We start from the raw sequence: 19,493 nt of genomic DNA on the forward strand, positions 1-19,493 counted from the left end.
GCGATTGACGGTGTAAAATGTATAGAAATATTGGGTGATATATATGTATGATTGTTGGTAATGGAAAATTTGTTCTTGGTTGCAAATTGGGGTTTTAGGATTGAGAAGATAAGACTTTCGTATTTAGAAAAAGTGCAGTTTTTTGGTTCTGGTTCAGGTGTAACCGGTTACCAATATGGGGGTAACCAATTACCCTGTGTAAGATTGGCGCGAGAAGGTATTTTTTCAGAGGTGTAACCGGTTACTAGTTTGGAGGTAATCGATTACTGTATAAAACAATAGCGTTGTAATTCTGGATTACAGGGGTGTAACTGGTTACTAGTTTGGTGGTAACTGGTTACCACTGCGTTTAACTGATTTTTCCAAAACTTTGAAAATTCATCTTTTTGAACCTATGGGAAGCTAAAAATATTTTCTATCGTATAAAATAATTTAAAACACATTGGGTGATTAATTATTGAAAACCGACACTTTTCTGTGCGAGACATTGTAACTTATGTTGAGATATATGCATGTTATTATATATGATGTTGTTGAGTTGTATGAACTGTATGTTGTGTGTATGAACAACATGTGGCTTCTATTTCCATGCCGCACTGATGGATGTAGATATCAATATATTGTGTCACATGCATTTCGTGTTGTGGACTATAGTCCCGTTGTTGGCTCCGATCCTAGATGGCATGGTGTCGCTACCGCGAAAATTAACAGAGTCGCCACTAACATATTTATCCTGAAAAGGAAGGGAATGCCAGCAAACCACAAAACAAAACAACGGTCTCACGACCAGAGAAGAGGGTAAGGGAGTCGGTTACGCGAGGGGAAGGTATTAGCACCCCTCGCGCCCATCGTACTCGATGGTATCCACGCTTGTGTCTAAAACTATGGGTGTGTAACAAATCTACGCTAATCTGGACTAAAATGAATGCAAAATGTAGGGAAAAGAAAGGATTATGCTCGCACGGGCCCTACCCCGCTGCCTACGTATCTGTTTTGCAGAATCAGAGCTACCGTAGCTCGGCTAACTAATTTCTGTTTGTTTCGTTTTTTTTAGGTGAACGAGTTACATTCACACTCCGCTGCTCGACCTTTGGAGACTTATGCTTGGGAATGGAGCGGAAATAACAAGCTCTTAAAAAAAGAAAATCAAAGAGTGTGGTTTGTGTTTTAAAGAATGCATGAGGAAAACTTAAGCTAAAGTGGAAAAGCTTGCTACCTAATGTTATCATACAAAGGGTACCAGTATAAACTAAACTATCAACTTACGGGGAGAAGCGGAAGCAAACAAAGATAGCACACAAACGAGCATCCGCTTGTAAAGCAAACAAACCAACGGCACTGACCGAATGGTAGAAAAACGGTCCCTCCATAGCCAAGGGGAGCAGCTCAACCCAAGTCAACCAAGCATTAGACCTCGTGAAAATGATCGGGCCATAGACAAGAGGGCGGACCCCTCTCAGCAACTAAGCCGTCACGGATCGTAAAGGAAAACGGTGCGTGCGTACACCGAGCATCAACGTCGAGCAACGCGAGCTATAGGAAAGGCGGGGATCCGGCTACATGAACCCTTTTCCTGACATACTCGATAACAAGATCTTGTGCTGGTTCAGAAGCGAGCAACGCGTAGCGTGCGCATACCAAACGGACTCGATGAGACTAGGCGGGGGTTGATTGTTAACCCTTTCCGCATGCCTTTCATGAGGAATTAACGGAGTGCCATATAGGACTTATTACACCGTGACTCCCTGCCGCAAAGCACAAATGTAAACACACCAACAAAAACAAAGCCTCTTTCGAGGGCTTGGCCAGATGCATGTCTAGGTCCTACTTCTCATGTTAAAGGATGATGCGAGAAAGCGATAAAGTACAGAAAGAAGTAAAAGGGAATAGGGGACGATACCAAACGGATAGCAAATCCGCAATGAGCTAGCAAGTGTAAGCAAAGAAGTCCGGAGTACTTCGCGTAAGCCATCAACAAGCAAAGCGAGTCAGAAAGCGTCGTCGTGAAAATAAATCACGAGCGACATGTGGTACACGTCGAGCATAACCACACGAGCAACCTGCAAGGAAAACAATCCAGACAATACAGGAATATACATCTCAATGAATGAGAGATCAGGTGAATCGCATCGGGAATAAGTCCGTGTCCCACAAATAAAGTAGAACACGAGACAAGTCGAATCGTAATCGAAGGCTCTCTCGAAGTACCTCGCACATCTCAACAACCAAATCAGTAATAACAAGGAAGCATGCACCGACCATAAAAAATACTAGCAATTAAATTCTAAATGAATTCTAAAAGAAAATCTAGCAAGATTAAATTGTTTTTTATGGTATTTCAACTAAAACTAAAATAGAACTATGTAAGAAAACAATTAAAGTCTAATAAGCAAAAGATTACATGTTTTTTATTATTTTTTTTATTATCTAAAAAAAATGGAAAAAGAAACTATGTGAAAAGAAATTAATTCTAATATGATGCAACATGAAGTCAGGGGGTAAAAGTTGGATATATGGTGTGCATGGCAATTCTGGGCGCAGGCCCTAACATGTATTAGGCCCAACAGTAATTGTTTTTGTTCATTTTTCAGTCAAAAAAGATGGAACATGGGCCAAGGGGAGGTGTGAATCGTGCTAGGCCCTAAGGAGTATTGTTTTGTTCAGCCTCTCAGAATTTTATCCAATTATCAACAATTAAACTATCCGATAAACATTGTTAAACTCACATTAATCTCAATTAAGCTCAATTAAATCAAAAACAAAATGAAAGAGGAAATTAGGTTAGAGAAGTGACCATTGAGATTTTCTCTTCTCCCCCTCGCGAGAACAAACGGCGCGGCGGCAAAGGCTTCAGCCTTCTCCGATGAAGCTCTCCGGCGTCACCCCCTCCGACGACTCTCTTATCTCTCCGATCAGTCTCGCTTGGCGCAGATCCTCTCTCTATCTCGTCTCCTCTCATTTCACGGTGATAGCGAACCTCTCCGATTGTTGTGCGCGGAAGCGCGTTGTGAGGTTGCGTATTGCTGCGTTCTCGTGTTGAAGCAGATCAAAATGATGATGAAGATTGATGCTATGGAGTATTCGAAGATGTCGGTGACGAGGAATTCGAGCGCTCGTGTTAACCTTTTTGCTCTTATTTATCTGATTCTCGTTTCATCTTCTCCTTCTTCTATGCAGTTGATGTGAACGCGTCGCGATGATGATGCAAACACTGTGTGAGTTCAATCGGATGGTGAACGTTGTGATGCTGAATGATATGCTGAAGACGTTGTTGCATACAAGAAGAATTAACGCAGATGAGGATGAACAGAAACACCTTCTTGCGGTTGCAGAATTCTGGTGAAGATGCGATTATCCGAGCGAGGCCATTCAGAAGGTTTGCGATTATCGTGATTGAACTAAACCGTGTCAATTCCAAAGTTTGTTACAGTTGAGTTTTGAGCGAATTCAAGGTGAAGAGTTCTGAGATTGAAGAGAAGTGTTTGATGAAGGTGAGGTTCTCTGAGTTTTTCTGGCTTTCTTGCAGGATTTGTGGAAGGTGAAGGTTATTGGAGAAAGTTCAAAAACCTGAAGAATCCATTATGATGATGGTTGTTGAAGAAGATTGAAGCATTCAAGATCGGAGAAGAAGATTGAGAGAGAAGAAGTTTGTTACATTTTTTTGGAATTCTGTTATCTTTCTTGTTTTTGTTTTCTGATTCTCCTCCTTCTCAATTTCTCTTTGTTATTTTGTTATCAATTTTCCCCTTTGAAGTTCTGCTATCCCTTTCTGATTTCTGTTAGCTCTCTTTTTGTTATGCTCTCCCCCTCCATTTCTCTTATGCTCATTCGGTTCAGTTTATACAGGTTCCGCTCTCGTGAAGCTTCTTGAACCGATTCTGTACTTTTGAAAAGCAGGGCTGCAAGTTTTTTGTAACATAAATTGGGTTTATGGACTATAATGGGCTTTTCTTTTGTAATTCCATTTTTTCCGTAATAAATGGTATGGACTTTGAACAATGTATGGATGGATATTTTGTTGATATTTGGATTTTTGAATTTTTGAATGGACCATATTCGAATAAAATGATGATGATGATACTTGAACAACTTCACACTTCTGCCCCAATTAAATTTTCTAACCCAAACTGATAAGGCATGGCAAATAACAAACGATGATGAGGAGCGCTCACTATTTTGAATCAATGGACCGTGACGCTTTGGAATGATGACACCTTTGGATGAACTTTGAATAACACTCATTGAAATTAGCTTGACTTGTATCCTAGAGGAACAAACATCTTGAACAAAATATGAATAATAGAACCAAATAGATCATCAAATCAACTTCAACCTCACATAATTGAGACCTTAACTCCTTAATTCAAAGTATAATGGCGCCTTGGACACAATACTCTTCTTAAGCTCATAACTTTGCACCATGACTCGTTCTTTGTAATTCACCTCACAAACCCTTGACTTAATGATCTTGAAACAACGAAAATTCTTTAATTTTTCTTGATTTTTAAGCGACGAAATAAACGTCCTTGATAACTTAAAGCACAGAGAAAGAGGGCAAATTTTGGGGTGCAACAACTGCCCCTATTCAAACTTCTTGAACCTGACGAGTGAGAAACGAAAGTTTTGAACCGTCGTGGTGGAAGGAGATTGAATACCAGAATGAACTCGAAAATTTGCGCTCTTGATCAATAGAAGATTCCAACTTGTAATAAGAAGGAATGTACCACCCCGCAAGCAGGGAGAAAAAACCTCAATTGATCTGGATAATTAAGTAGCTCCAACTTGCGATAAGAAGGAACAGGCAACCCCACAGGCAGGGGGAAAAACTTCAATTGATCTGGGCATCAAGAGAAGGAACATCTCGACTGATCTGGGCATCAGGCGTAGCAGATGTCTTCCAAACAGGAATCGGGGATAGATGTCTAAATCGATCTGGGAATCGAAAGGAGATATTCCGGTTGATCTAGGCATCAACGGGTAGTAAGTATCTCTGGTCTGGGTACCAAGGCGACATCTCCATCTGATGCAATTAAATCATCAGGCAGATATTCCAACTGATCTGGGTATCAGCGGCTTGCTCCTTCGTAAGATCGACGAGATCCGGAGGCGGTTCCCTCAACTGAAAGTCTGGTTTATCAGGAATAGGAACAATATCTCTTCCGAACTGTGTACGCCGGGAAAGGAAGTCTTTAAACTGATCTGGGCGCGATGCCAAAAAATAAGTAGAACAATCCTCTTCTGATTGAAAAAGTCAATCAGGTAGATATCTCCATCTGATCTGGGTATCAGTGGCTTGCTCCTTCGTAAGATCGACGAGATCCGGAGGCGGTTCCCTCAGCTGAAAGTCTGGTTTATCAGGAATAGGAACGGATATCTCTTCCGAACTGTGTGCGCCGGGAAAGGAAGTCTTTGAACTGATCTAGGCTCGATGCTAGAAAATAAGTAGAACAATCCTCTTCTGAATGAAAAGTCAATCAGGCAGATATCTCCATCTGATCTGGGCATCAGTGGCTTGCTCCTTCGTAAGATCGACGAGATCCGGAGGCAGTTCCCTCAACTGAAAGTCTGATTTATCAGGAATAGGAACAGATATCTCTTCCGAACTGTGTGCGTCGGGAAAAGAAAACATCTTCAACTGATAGTAAGCATCAGGACTGGGCATATGAGTTCTTCTTCTGAACGAAAATAAATCGTCAGGACGTAGATATTTCCAACTGATCTGAAGCATCGGCAGGCTTGCTCCTTAGGAAGATCTTGGGAGATCCGGAGGCGGTTCCTTCAACTGAACTGGAATCAGGATAGAACAAATATCTTCAACCGATTTGAGGGCATCGGGAATAGGAATGTCTTCATCAGGTGAATTGACAATCCTCTTCTGATCTCAATATCAGGATAGGCGTCGGTAATGATTAGGCGAGTTGCTCTATGGGAGGCATTTATATCTTGATAACTTTCCTGCAGAAAGAAACAGATATGATATGATTTATGCATGATGCATGTATGAATGTATATGGAATAACACTCCCGAGAGGGAAGACGCTACACGCTTAGAGAATGCAATGCGAATGATGCATGATTCTGGCGCTGCTTGGGGAAACAGCGGATGAGCACTGAACTGCTGAAGAAGTCCTGGAGAGAGTATGGAACTCTACGGGGAGGACAAGATGAGTGACCAAGGGTCACCATAGCGAGCTGACAAAGATGGATCAGAAATCTGCTGGAGACGATCAAATTTGGATGCGAGCTCTGGCTGGGGAATAAATCCTGCTTGGGGATAAGAACATCCCAATTAACTGCATGGGGAATACCCTGGCAACTTCACTGGAGAAGCAAATTCTCGACATTCTGGGGATGTGGAGATAAGAGCAAGTCATGGAGATAACTCTGATGGGGAGTAACCGGCTTGCTTGTGTAGAACGCATTCCGCTGGGGAAATCCTTAAAGGACATAGATTCTGCTGAGGATGCATGTGAAACTCTGCTGAGGAGAGACTCAGTGGAGAATATGAATACTTCTGCATAGTGATCCACTGAGAAGATAAGAAATCCACTGGAGATAAGGAATTCGGCATAAGAACCTCTTGTTAAGACAACTCCATTGGGGAATAAGATGACTCTCCTGGGGGAAACAGGTCAATCTGTTGGGGAGAGAAACGCTCTACTGGGGAAAATGAGGAATTCGGGCAAGGAACCTCATTAAGAGCTTGTTGGGGAATCAGATACCATTCAATCATGACTCGATTGGGGAGAAAGCATTCCGTCGGGGAGTAAGACTTCTGGAGCATGGAGAATGTATCGAGATGTGCTTTACTGAGGATATGAGAATCTTGAAACAAAGAAAGTCTCATCTGAATGTACTCAACTGGGGAATGAGAATCTCTCATTTGGCTAGATCCGCCACTACGCTGACATGGTGTACTCGAAAGGATGCACCTGTGAGATAAACAAATGAAAATGCCCCAGGATATAGCATGACGTCTGCGGGGTTTCCTCACATGGCATAGGATAGTGATGCTCACCCACAATGGGCAAATGCAAAAGCAAACAAATTGTCAGACATCTGAGCTTGAAACTTTCCAAACAAGCAATGGATCCAATGAGCTGATAGGCAAGCAATGATTAGAACACCAAACATGCATAGGCCGGAGTATCAAACATGCATTGGTTCTTCGAGAAGATGCCACCAGGAAGTGGGCTTAAGGGGCCAAGCAAGTGTTGACTCCAAAGGGACCAAACAGGGATTGGCTTTCATAGTGTTCTGCATATTCGTATTGATTGTAAAGATGCCAATCAAGTAATGGGCTTACAGACACATTGAGGTGTATATGACAACTATCTGCAATTGTTGGAAATCCGCGACGCGAAGGTCGAAAAGCAAAGAACTCACAACACGAGGGTTGGAAAGCAAAGAACTCACAACATGAGGGTTGGAAACTCACGACCCGAGGGTCGGAAAGGGATCAAACTCACGACACGAGGGTCGGAAAGGAATCAAACTCACGATGCGAGGGTCGAAAAGGAATCAAACTCACGAAGCGAGGGTCGGAAAGGAATCAAACCCACGACGCGAGGGTCGGAAAGGAGATAAACTCACGACTCGAGGGTCGGAAAGGAGATAAACTCACGACTCGAGGGTCGGAAAGGAGATAAACTCACGACTCGAGGGTCGGAAAGGAATCAAACTCACGACTTGAGGGTCGGAAAGGAATCAAACTCACGAAGCGAGGGTCGGAAAGGAATCAAACTCACGACGCGAGGGTCGGAAAGGAATCAAACTCACGACGCGAGGGTTGGAAACTCACGACTCGAGGGTCGGAAAGCAGAAGACTCACAACACGAGGGTTGGAAACTCACGACTCGAGGGTCAGAAAGCAAAGGACTTCGAAGTCCACATGACATGAATCTGGATAAGGGACACCAATAAGCAACAGTTGCAACCTCTGGAAGGGATTTGAAAATCACACTGAAATGCAAAGAGATGCCACTAAAGATTGGACTTTCAGCTTCTGACCATTGAGGATGACAACCTGATGGTTCTCAAGTTCATGAGTTGTTTAGCTCACACCTGAACTTTAAACTGAACACCTCTTGACGAGGGAAAACAAATGCCAATGCATACTGTCTTGCCCCAGCCTGTAGGGACTTTGAAGAAATTTGTCTTGTAAGGACCTTCTAATATCCGTTCATATCAAACTGACTTGCCCCAGTATCAAGAATTTTGGCACCATGCCCCTGCCTGACCTGTATTGGAGGTAGGTTTGACTGCACTTGGGTGAATGCCCCTGATTGCTTAGCTCTTTGAGAGATTTTTCGAATCTTGACCTGATTGCCTCAGATTAGTTGAAAACTTACTCGATAGAGTAATCCATCGCTTTTGTGCATCTGAGGGTGATCAAACTTTGAAATACTGCTGCCTCTGCTCAACGGAGTTCTGAAGACAACTCGTCCTTCGGGCGGATACAACTTTTTCATCTGAAGTTCATGATGTAAACTTCCTTGATGTCAAGCACTTGTTCATATGCAAAGAATGTTTATTATGAGAAATATAATTCTAATGCAAAGTTCATGTTTGTCTTGAAGTTTAAAGAAACTTTTGAAAGGATGTCGTAACATCGAGTTTTTATGAAAGAAATATAAGATGGTGTGATACCAACTCAAGCGTTTAGCGGATCTCCTAGGAGTCAGCTTATCGTATTCTCTTGTATAGTCTGCTTTCGAATTAACCCTGCTTCAATTAGGACTTTTCAGGGTTGTAACGTGGCCAGGTTCGCGGTTTTTAGAAAACAAGATTTTTAGGCTCAAATGATTTGGTGCCCACCCCCTTCGTGATGTTCTCCATTTCTAAGTTCAGTTAACCTGACACGAGCATTCATCTTTCAAGAAGAACTCGAGATAGTTAAGGAGTCAAAAAGGTATTTGGACACAGCAGCCACTCACTTTCTCGATCTTCTGATTTAACATCACACGACTTCGTCCTTGCTCAGCAATTTCATCAAATTATTCACTTCATTGTTAGTCTCCCTTCCTTTTTTTCCTTTCTTATCATCCATTCTCATCACCTTTTCCCTTTTCTTCTTCTTTTTTTCTTTCTTTTTTTCTTTCTTTTTTTTAAGCTTTTCTTTTTTTCTTTTTTTTTTATTTACCAAGTCGTGTGATCCCGCAATGCCTCCGACTTGTTTGAAGTGATTGTGGCTGCCTGAGTTCTTGGTTGATGAAGAATTACCATTGCGGTATCGTCATCTTTCGGCCTCCTGATGTAAGGGATAACCACTACGGCTTTAATGTTGGTCTCGACCTCCTAATGTGAGGGATAAATCATGATGTCTCAACCTCCTGAGGTGAGGGATAACCATTGTGGATTTGACTTTCCTCAATCTGTTGAAGGATAACCATTGTTGTATCCTTAGATGTGTGCTCCTGATGAATTTTGAATGCTCGATCAGGTTAACTGAACACTACCCGCCCCTGGGTTAAATGTGAGGGTTTTTTTATAGAAAAGAAACTCCTACTTCGAAGGCTCAGAGGGGTTAACGAGGGTTTCACTCCCTTATATCTCCAGTGTTTGGGGATTTGAAACAATGCCTGTACATCATCAACAGGGTTCTACTCCAAAGCATACCATTTGAGTTTTTTTGGTATCATGTTCATCATTCTCCCTACGGAGTTATCATGCTTTATTAACAAGAGTTGAGTATCACAAAAAGCATAGAGAAACATATAAGAGCAAAAGCGAATGGATTTTTTCAAGACAAACATATCCAATGCATTATGATTATAGTTCAATAATAAACAAGTTTTGCATGCAACAGTATTGAACAAACAAGAAAGCTTAAACATGAACATGCATGATGAATTAGGAATTGCCAAAGTTGAGGAGATCCTCTCCGTATGGACTTATTGCTTCAAAAGATCCGTTGAGTCAGAGGAGAACTTCAATTTTGGACCTCAAGTGCGAATGTGATAGCCTTTGAGTCAATCAGGTCTTGAACCTTGTCTCTGAATGACTGACAACCTTCAATCAGATAACCAGGTGCCCCAGCATGGAGAACACACCAAGCATCAACATATGTTCCTGTATAACACTTTAGATTACTTCACAGAAGAAGATTTCGGCAAAGTCATACAGAAGTTGCAAGTGCTCAGCTTTAAGGATTTGAGTTGTGCCAGTGGTGCACAAACTCAAGATACAAGGCGTATTGCTTATCCCTCGGTCGGGAGCCCTCAAAAACAGCGACGGGATTTTGTGAATGCTTTAGGGATTTGAGTTGCCAATGTTGCAAACTCAAAAACACGGAGTCTTGCTTATCCCTCGGTCGGGAGCCCCAAATATAGATGCTGAAAGAGAAAACACCATCAGGAATGGAGGAAACTTGTGTTACTATCGGCGAACAACAATAACCTCTGATGTTTGGCTATCAAAGTCATTACTTGGAACACATAATAGATGTTGTGAAGGAAGCCTCTGAAAGTACAGATTGCAAGTGATTCTCATGAGTTACTCCTTGAAGAAGAACAAACAGTCTACTTGCAGCAGATGAAATGCGATTGACCAGTAGAAACCATTGTGAATAAACTCAAACATCTCTGCATAGAGCAAGTTCTGGACTCTTTGTACTTCAATGCCTTATAAATCTTAACATTATGATCAGGTTCCCCCAACATGGAAAATACCGAGTATTGTCATCGAAACCAGGAGAGCTATCTGTAGTGGGAAAGATCCAAAGCATGAATCTTAATCAATTGAAATTCCAACAAGCAAGGATGCAATTGGACACAAGGCATGGAGACCTCGTCAGCTTGTTTCTCATATTCTTTTTGTCTCTGTTGACAGCGACGTCTACTAAACAAGAAACTCCAAGAAGAGGTGACTTGGGATATGAAGCAGAACCTTGAGAATGAGAGGTGTCTCTGCAAAACACTTTTGATTACTGTCTAGAAAAAGATTGTGGCGAAGTCACACGGAATTTGTAATGCTTTAGGGATTCGAGCAATGCAAATGGTGCAATGCTCAAGATAAACTATGTCTTGCTTATCCCTCGTTCGGGAGCCCCAAGCAACTTCAAAGACAAGCAGATCTAACATCACAACCAGGTGCCCCAGAATAGAATTCACACCTAGTGTCATCGTCAACAAGCAGAGGATTTGTAGACATCCATACAATACGGTGCTTAACCAGTTGCAAATAAAGCAAGCATGGAAGCACATGAGCATAAGATACGTCCTTATCAATACCCCCAACTGAGCTTTCTTCTTGGTCACCCCACAAAGTTGTTTCATGAATGATCTCGGAGCATACAACAGTGACAAACCAAGTTTGTGAGTCTGGAGAAAGTACCAAATCTGAATAAGAGACCCTTGATCTTGAACACTTGTTATGCATGGGATGTATGAGATGCATGATATGAAATCAATGCCATGTTCATTCGATTTCCAAGGAATCTTCGTGTTTTGATTTTATTTTTACAGCAAGAGATGGAAAAGCTCAATACGAGGCTTAAAGACACGATTCCTTGGAAATGGAAAGAACACGTGTGCTAGTATGCTATTTATTTTTTGTACATCATTTTTTGGAAAGTAAACATGCAATGATGTAAAGTGGTGGGGCTTGTTGCCGCCCACCAGGCATTCTGGACTGCCGGTAACACACAGTACAACGCCAAAGGTTCGGCCCCAAATGGTATGCCACACGGAACACAGAATATCAATCCACGGAACCAAAGCCCATAGTCAATAACACACTGGAATAAAACACAGATTACCACTCGAACAAGAACCATAGTACCCCACGAACAGGAACCAATAGTACACTCGAACGAGAACAGCGGTAACCCACGAACAAGAACAGCGGTAACCCACGAACAAGAACAGCGGTCACCAACAATGTACCTGTTAAATGATTATTGATTCCCGCCCCACTCACGGGTAACATCTAGGCCAAGGTAAGGTCATGAAACGCAGTATACGGTCCGCCCGAAGGTAAGCATCATCACAGCGCGGATGCGGGTGACGATAATACCTCCGTTTGAAACCACTACTCTGCTCGTGGTCACATAATCCATCCCGAGACGTACACCTCGAGACAAACCATGCTCCCACTCTATCCTAGGGTTCATATGGTTCACACATAGCCTGGGTATTGGGCCTTTTACCTCTTGAAACACCCACCCAACAGACAGAGATCCAGACAGTCCAGAATATGATGCAGAAAAGTAAAAGCGCACATAGAATGCAATGCAAACAGGTAAATATGCAAAGCAGTAAAAACACCCAATGATAAACACACAAGCGCTAGGATCGACTCGCTGAGTCCGGACCAGCAACAGGTCGAGACGTCCCCAGCAGAGTCGCCAGCTGGCGCTACCGCGAAAATTAACAGAGTCGCCACTAACATATTTATCCTGAAAAGGAAGGGAATGCCAGCAAACCACAAAACAAAACAATGGTCTCACGACTAGAGAAGAGGGTAAGGGAGTCGGTTACGCGAGGGGAAGGTATTAGCACCCCTCGCGCCCATCGTACTCGATGGTATCCACGCCTGTGTCTAAAACTATGGGTGTGTAACAAATCTATGCTAATCTGGACTAAAATGAATGCAGAATGTAGGGAAAAGAAAGGATTATGCTCGCACGGGCCCTACCCCGCTGCCTACGTATCTGTTTTGCAGAATCAGAGCTACCGTAGCTCGGCTAACTAATTTCTGTTTGTTTCGTTTTTTTTAGGTGAACGAGTTACATTCACACTCCGCTGCTCGACCTTTGGAGACTTATGCTTGGGAATGGAGCGGAAATAACAAGCTCTTAAGAAAAGAAAATCAAAGAGTGTGGTTTGTGTTTTAAAGAATGCATGAGGAAAACTTAAGCTAAAGGGGAAAAGCTTGCTACCTAATGTTATCATACAAAGGGTACCAGTCTAAACTAAACTATCAACTTACGGGGAGAAGCGGAAGCAATCAAAGATAGCACAAAACCAGCATCCGCTCGTAAAGCAAACAAACCAACGGCACTGACCGAATGGTAGAAAAGCGGTCCCGCCATAGCCAAGGGGAGCAGCTCAACCCAAGTCAACCAAGCATTAGACCTCGTGAAAATGATCGGGCCATAGACAAGAGGGCGGACCCCTCTCAGCAACCAAGCCGTCACGAATCGTAAAGGAAAACGGTGCGTGCGTACACCGAGCATCAACGTCGAGCAACGCGAGCTATAGGAAAGGCGGGGATCCGGCTACATGAACCCTTTTCCTGACATACTCGACAACAAGATCTTGTGTTGGTTCAGAAGCGAGCAACGCGTAGCGTGCGCATACCAAACGGACTCGATGAGACTAGGCGGGGGTTGATTGCTAACCCTTTCCGCATGCCTTCCATGAGGACTTAACGGAGTGCCATATAGGACTTATTACACCGTGACTCCCTGCAGCAAAGCACACATGTAAACACACCAACAAAAACAGAGCCTCTTTCGAGGGCTTGGCCAGATGCATGTCTAGGTCCTACTTCTCATGTTAAAGGATGATGCGAGAAAGCGATAAAGTACAGAAAGAAGTAAAAGGGAATAGGGGACGATACCAAACGGATAACAAATCCGCAATGAGCTAGCAAGTGTAAGCAAAGAAGTCCGGAGTACTTCGCGTAAGCCATCAACAAGCAAAGCGAGTCAGAAAGCGTCGTCGTGAAAATAAATCACGAGCGACATGTGGTACACGTCGAGCATAACCACACGAGCAACCTGCAAGGGAAACAATCCAGACAATACAGGAATATACATCTCAATGAATGAGAGATCAGGTGAATCGCATCGGGAATAAGTTCGTGTCCCACAAATAAAGTAGAACACGAGACAAGTCGAATCGTAATCGAAGGCTCTCTCGAAGTACCTCGCACATCTCAACAACCAAATCAGTAATAACAAGGAAGCATGCACCGACCATAGAAAATACTAGCAATTAAATTCTAAATGAATTCTAAAAGAAAATCTAGCAAGATTAAATTGTTTTTTATGGTATTTCAACTAAAACTAAAATAGAACTATGTAAGAAAACAATTAAAGTCTAATAAGCAAAAGATTACATGTTTTTTATTATTTTTTTTATTATCTAAAAAAAAATGGAAAAAGAAATTAATTTTAATATGATGCAACATGAAGTCAGGGGGTAAAAGTTGGATATATGGTGTGCATGGCAATTTTGGGCACAGGCCCTAACATGTATTAGGCCCAACAGTAATTGTTTTTGTTCAGTTTTCAGTCAAAAAAGATGGAACATGGGCCAAGGGGAGGTGTGAATCGTGCTAGGCCCTAAGGAGTATTGTTTTGTTCAGCCTCTCAGAATTTTATCCAATTATCAACAATTAAACTATCCGATAAACATTGTTAAACTCACATTAATCTCAATTAAGCTCAATTAAATCAAAAACAAAATGAAAGAGGAAATTAGGTTAGAGAAGTGACCATTGAGATTTTCTCTTCTCCCCCTCGCGAGAACAAACGGCGCGGCGGCAATGGCTTCAGCCTTCTCCGATGAAGCTCTCTGGCGTCACCCCCTCCGACGACTCTCTTATCTCTCCGACCAGTCTCGCTTGGCGCAGATCCTCTCTCTATCTCATCTCCTCTCATTTCACGGTGATAGCGAACCTCTCCGATTGTTGTGCGTGGAAGCGCGTTGTGAGGTTGCGTATTGCTGCGTTCTCGTGTTGAAGCGGATCAAAATGATGATGAAGATTGATGCTATGGAGTATTCGAAGATGTCGGTGACGAGGAATTCGAGCGCTCGTGTTAACCTTTTTGCTCTTATTTATCTGATTCTCGTTTCATCTTCTCCTTCTTCTATGCAGTTGATGTGAACGCGTCGCGATGATGATGCAAACACTGTGTGAGTTCAATCGAATGGTGAACGTTGTGATGCTGAATGATATGCTGAAGACGTTGTTGCATACAAGAAGAATTAACGCAGATGAGGATGAACAGAAACACCTTCTTGCGGTTGCAGAATTCTGGCGAAGATGCGATTATCCGAGCGAGGCCATTCAGAAGGTTTGCGATTATCGTGATTGAACTAAACCGTGTCAATTCCAAAGTTTGTTACAGTTGAGTTTTGAGCGAATTCAAGGTGAAGAGTTCTGAGATTGAAGAGAAGTGTTTGATGAAGGTGAGGATCTTTGAGTTTTTCTGGCTTTCTTGCAGGATTTGTGGAAGGTGAAGGTTATTGGAGAAAGTTCAAAAACCTGAAGAATCCATTATGATGATGGTTGTTGAAGAAGATTGAAGCATTCAAGATTGGAGAAGAAGATTGAGAGAGAAGAAGTTTGTTACATTTTTTTGGAATTCTGTTATCTTTCTTGTTTTTGTTTTCTGATTCTCCTCCTTCTCAATTTCTCTTTGTTATTTTGTTATCAATTTTCCCCTTTGAAGTTCTGCTATCCCTTTCTGATTTCTGTTAGCTCTCTTTTTGTTATGCTCTTCCCCTCCATTTCTCTTATGCTCATTCGGTTCAGTTTATACAAGTTCCGCTCTCGTGAAGCTTCTTGAACCGGTTCTGTACTTTTGAAAAGCAGGGCTGCAAGTTTTTTGTAACATAAATTGGGTTTATGGACTATAATGGGCTTTTCTTTTGTAATTCCATTTTTTCCGTAATAAATGGTATGGACTTTGAACAATGTATGGATGGATATTTGTTGATATTTGGATTTTTGAATTTTTGAATGGACCATATTCGAATAAAATGATGATGATGATACTTGAATAACAACTTCACACTTCTGCCCCAATTAAATTTTCTAACCCAAACTGATAAGGCATGGCAAATAACAAACGATGATGAGGAGCGCTCACTATTTTGAATCAATGGACCGTGACGCTTTGGAATGATGACACCTTTGGATGAACTTTGAATAACACTCATTGAAATTAGCTTGACTTGTATCCTTGAGGAACAAACATCTTGAACAAAATATGAATAATAGAACCAAATAGATCATCAAATCAACTTCAACCTCACATAATTGAGACCTTAACTCCTTAATTCAAAGTATAATGGAGCCTTGGACACAATACTCTTCTTAAGCTCATAACTTTGCACCATGACTCGTTCTTTGTAATTCACCTCACAAACCCTTGACTTAATGATCTTGAAACAACGAAAATTCTTTAATTTTTCTTGATTTTTAAGCGACGAAATAAACGTCCTTGATAACTTAAAGCACAGAGAAAGAGGGCAAATTTTTGGGTGCAACACATGGATCGGGAGCAATGTGAACTACATTGTTCGTGATGTTGGTTGGCTCTAATCCTAGATGGCGTGGAACAAGAGCGATGTGAACCAAATTGTTCATGATTGGTGGCTCTGTTCCTAGATGGCGTGGATTCAGGAGCGATGTGAACTTAATTGTCCACGATACTGGTACCACATGCATTGAGTATGTGAGTCAGTCTCACTGTATTGCATTGTTGTTAACATGATAAATGAGTTCTGTGGTTGATGTATATATTATATGATGATTGTTGTGGATGGTGTGGAAGTGTGAGATGTAGATTCTATGACTATGCATTATTATATTGCTATATACTTATTATTATTCATTCTCATATATTGTTGTAATATTTCACATTTCTATTAGAATGATACATTATACGACATCAGTGCATATAGTCAGGAGTAGTTCCAAGGTTGCGTAGTTTTGAAGAGGTTGCTCTTTATTTTATTCGAGTTGGCGTCATTGCTCTGATACGTAACACTAGGGGGGTGAAAGATTATTTATTTCGTTGTTTTTGGTGATTTGTTTGGAGTCTTATGACCTCTCTGTTATTTGAATAAATGTTGTTTTATGTTGGATGAAATTTGTTTTAACAACAAGTATGAATCTTTTTCCGCTGCGTAATAACAATTGAAGTTGAAAACTTTGAAGTTTTGTTTTGGTTCATCCGTAAATTGTGTTATGTATCTATAAATATTTTGAGCAGGTTTATTATATTTTGAAAATGTGGCATTCTAATTGCGTGTTTATTATTTCGGAAATTTACTCTGATTTTAAATTAATATTCGTTAGGAAATTAAGGTGTTACATTAGTGGTATCAGAGCAGGTCGGTCTGTCCGACCAATTTGTTGAGTCAGCAGTGTGGTTTGACAGTTGAATAATGTTGATGTATTTCTTGTAACTGTTGTTTCCTGTGATGGTGTGAAATAGATAAAATAATTGGAAGAAATGGTGTTGCTATTGATGCTGCTTTGTAGGTTGTTGCTCAGGTTGTGCAACATTAGCCTAATGTCAACGAGAATGATGGGTCACGTCTCTTAGAAACATTTCAGAGGAACCATCCGCCTACTTTCAATGGTAGGTATGATCTTGATAAAATGTATGCTTGGTTCAAGAAGATTGAAAGGATCTTTCGAGTCATGGACTGCTCTGAGGCACAGAAGGTGCAGTTTGGTACGCATGTGTTGGCAGGAGAAGCTGCTGACTATGGGTTGGTACCCGTCAGATAATGGTAGCGGTAGGCGAGGTTGTTACTTGAGTTGTGTTTAGCATAGAGTTTTTGAGGAAGTATTGTCCAGAAGATGTGTGTGGAAAGAAAGAGATTGAATTCCTATAGTTGAAGCAAGGGAATTTGTCTATAACTGATTATGCTGCTAGTTTCGTGGAATTGGCGAAGTTCTATCCGCATTATAGTGGGGCGACTGCTGAATTCTCGAAGTGTATCAAGTTTGAGAATGTGTTGCATTCGGAAATCAAGTAGGCAATTAGATAACAGCAAAATCGTAGGTTCCTAGAGTTGATAAATAGTTGCATAATTTATGAAGAGGATAATAAGGCCTATTACAATATCATGAGCAAGTGGAGAAACAAGCCATGTCAAAACAATGGGAAGCCTTATAATGCTCTAGTTGGCAAGGGCAAACAACAAGTTGTTGATGGTACGAGGCCAAGTGGGGGAGGTACTCCTGCTAACCTTAAATGTTTCAAATGCGATGAGTTGGGACACTGAATCAGTGAATGTACGAGCAATGTAAATAAATGTTTCTGTTACGGTAAAGTTTGGCATGTGGTGGCTGATTGGAAACACAAGGTGGTGATTTGTTCCAATTACAGCGAAGAGGGGCATATCATTACTCAATGTTAGAAGCCAAAGCAAGCTCAACCTGATGGGAAGGTGTTTGCTTTAGCAGGGAATTAAACATCCACTGAAGGCAGGCTGATCAGAGGTATCTGTTTCATTAATGGTAGTTCTTTAATTACTATTATTGATACTGGTGCTACGCATTTCTTTATTGTTGTTGATTGTGTAAAAAGGTTGAATTTTATGTTGTCTTATGTGAATGGATAGATGGTTATCGATACTCCAATTAAGGGGTCAATGACTACTTCTATAGTATGCATGAAATGTCATTGGCCGATCTTTGACAGGGATTTTGTTATGGATCTAGTTTGTTTACCGATGAGTGGTCTGGACGCGATCTTAGGTATGAATTGGTTGAAATTCAATTAAGTTCATATTAATTGCTACAACGTGTCTGTTCGGTTTCTTTCTCATAATGAGGAGGAGGAAACTGGTTTATTGTCTGCTAGGAAATTGACCGAGTTGATGTAGGATGAAGCTAAGGTGTTTTAATTGATTGCATCCTTATCGATTAAAAATAAAGCTGCAATTGATGAGTTGCAAGTGGCGCGTGACTTTCTTGAAGTTCCAGATGATGTATTAGATGTGCTGCCAAAAAGATAAGTGGAGTTCTCGATTGATCTTGTTACTGGTACCAGACCCATATCTATGGCACCGTACAAGATGTCGACATCTGAGTTAGCAAAGTTGAAGAAAAAAATAGAAAATTTGCTTGATAAGAAATTTGTGAGACCAAGTGTGTCGCCTTGGAGAGCTCCGGTGTTCCTGGTGAAAAAGAAAGATGGTAGTATGAGATTATGTATAAACTACCGACAACTGAATAAGGTGACGATAAAAAACAAGTATCCACTTTCGAGAATAGACGGCTTGATGGATCAGTTGGTGGGAGCACGCGTATTTAGCAAGATTGACTTAAAGTCGGGTTATCATCAAATCCGAGTTAAAGATGACGATATTCAGAAGACAGCTTTTTAGGACTCGATATGAGCATTATGAGTATTTGGTGATGCCATTCGGCGTTTCTAATGCACCAAGTGTATTCATGAAGTATACGAACAAGAACTTCCATAAGTATATGGACAAGTTTGTGGTGTATTTATTGATGACATCTTGATTTATTCTAAATCAGAGGAAGACACATGTTGAGCATTTGCAAATTGTTTTGCAAGTGTTAGAAGAGAATAAATTATATGCAAAGTTATCGAAGTATGAGTTATGGCTAACAAAGGCGAGTTTTCTTGGCCACATAAGGGTAAAGGGAATGACACAAAAGAGTTATATAGTTTTGGTCTAATGAAGTGACCTGTTACTTTCTTTAATAATTGATATTAAGAGTATCTACTATTGCTTGAGAGCTTTTAGAAGGTTAAGCTCACAAACCTGCTT

This window comes from Vicia villosa, linkage group LG3 (genome assembly GCF_029867415.1).
Source record: "Vicia villosa cultivar HV-30 ecotype Madison, WI linkage group LG3, Vvil1.0, whole genome shotgun sequence".
NCBI lineage: Eukaryota > Viridiplantae > Streptophyta > Magnoliopsida > Fabales > Fabaceae > Vicia > Vicia villosa.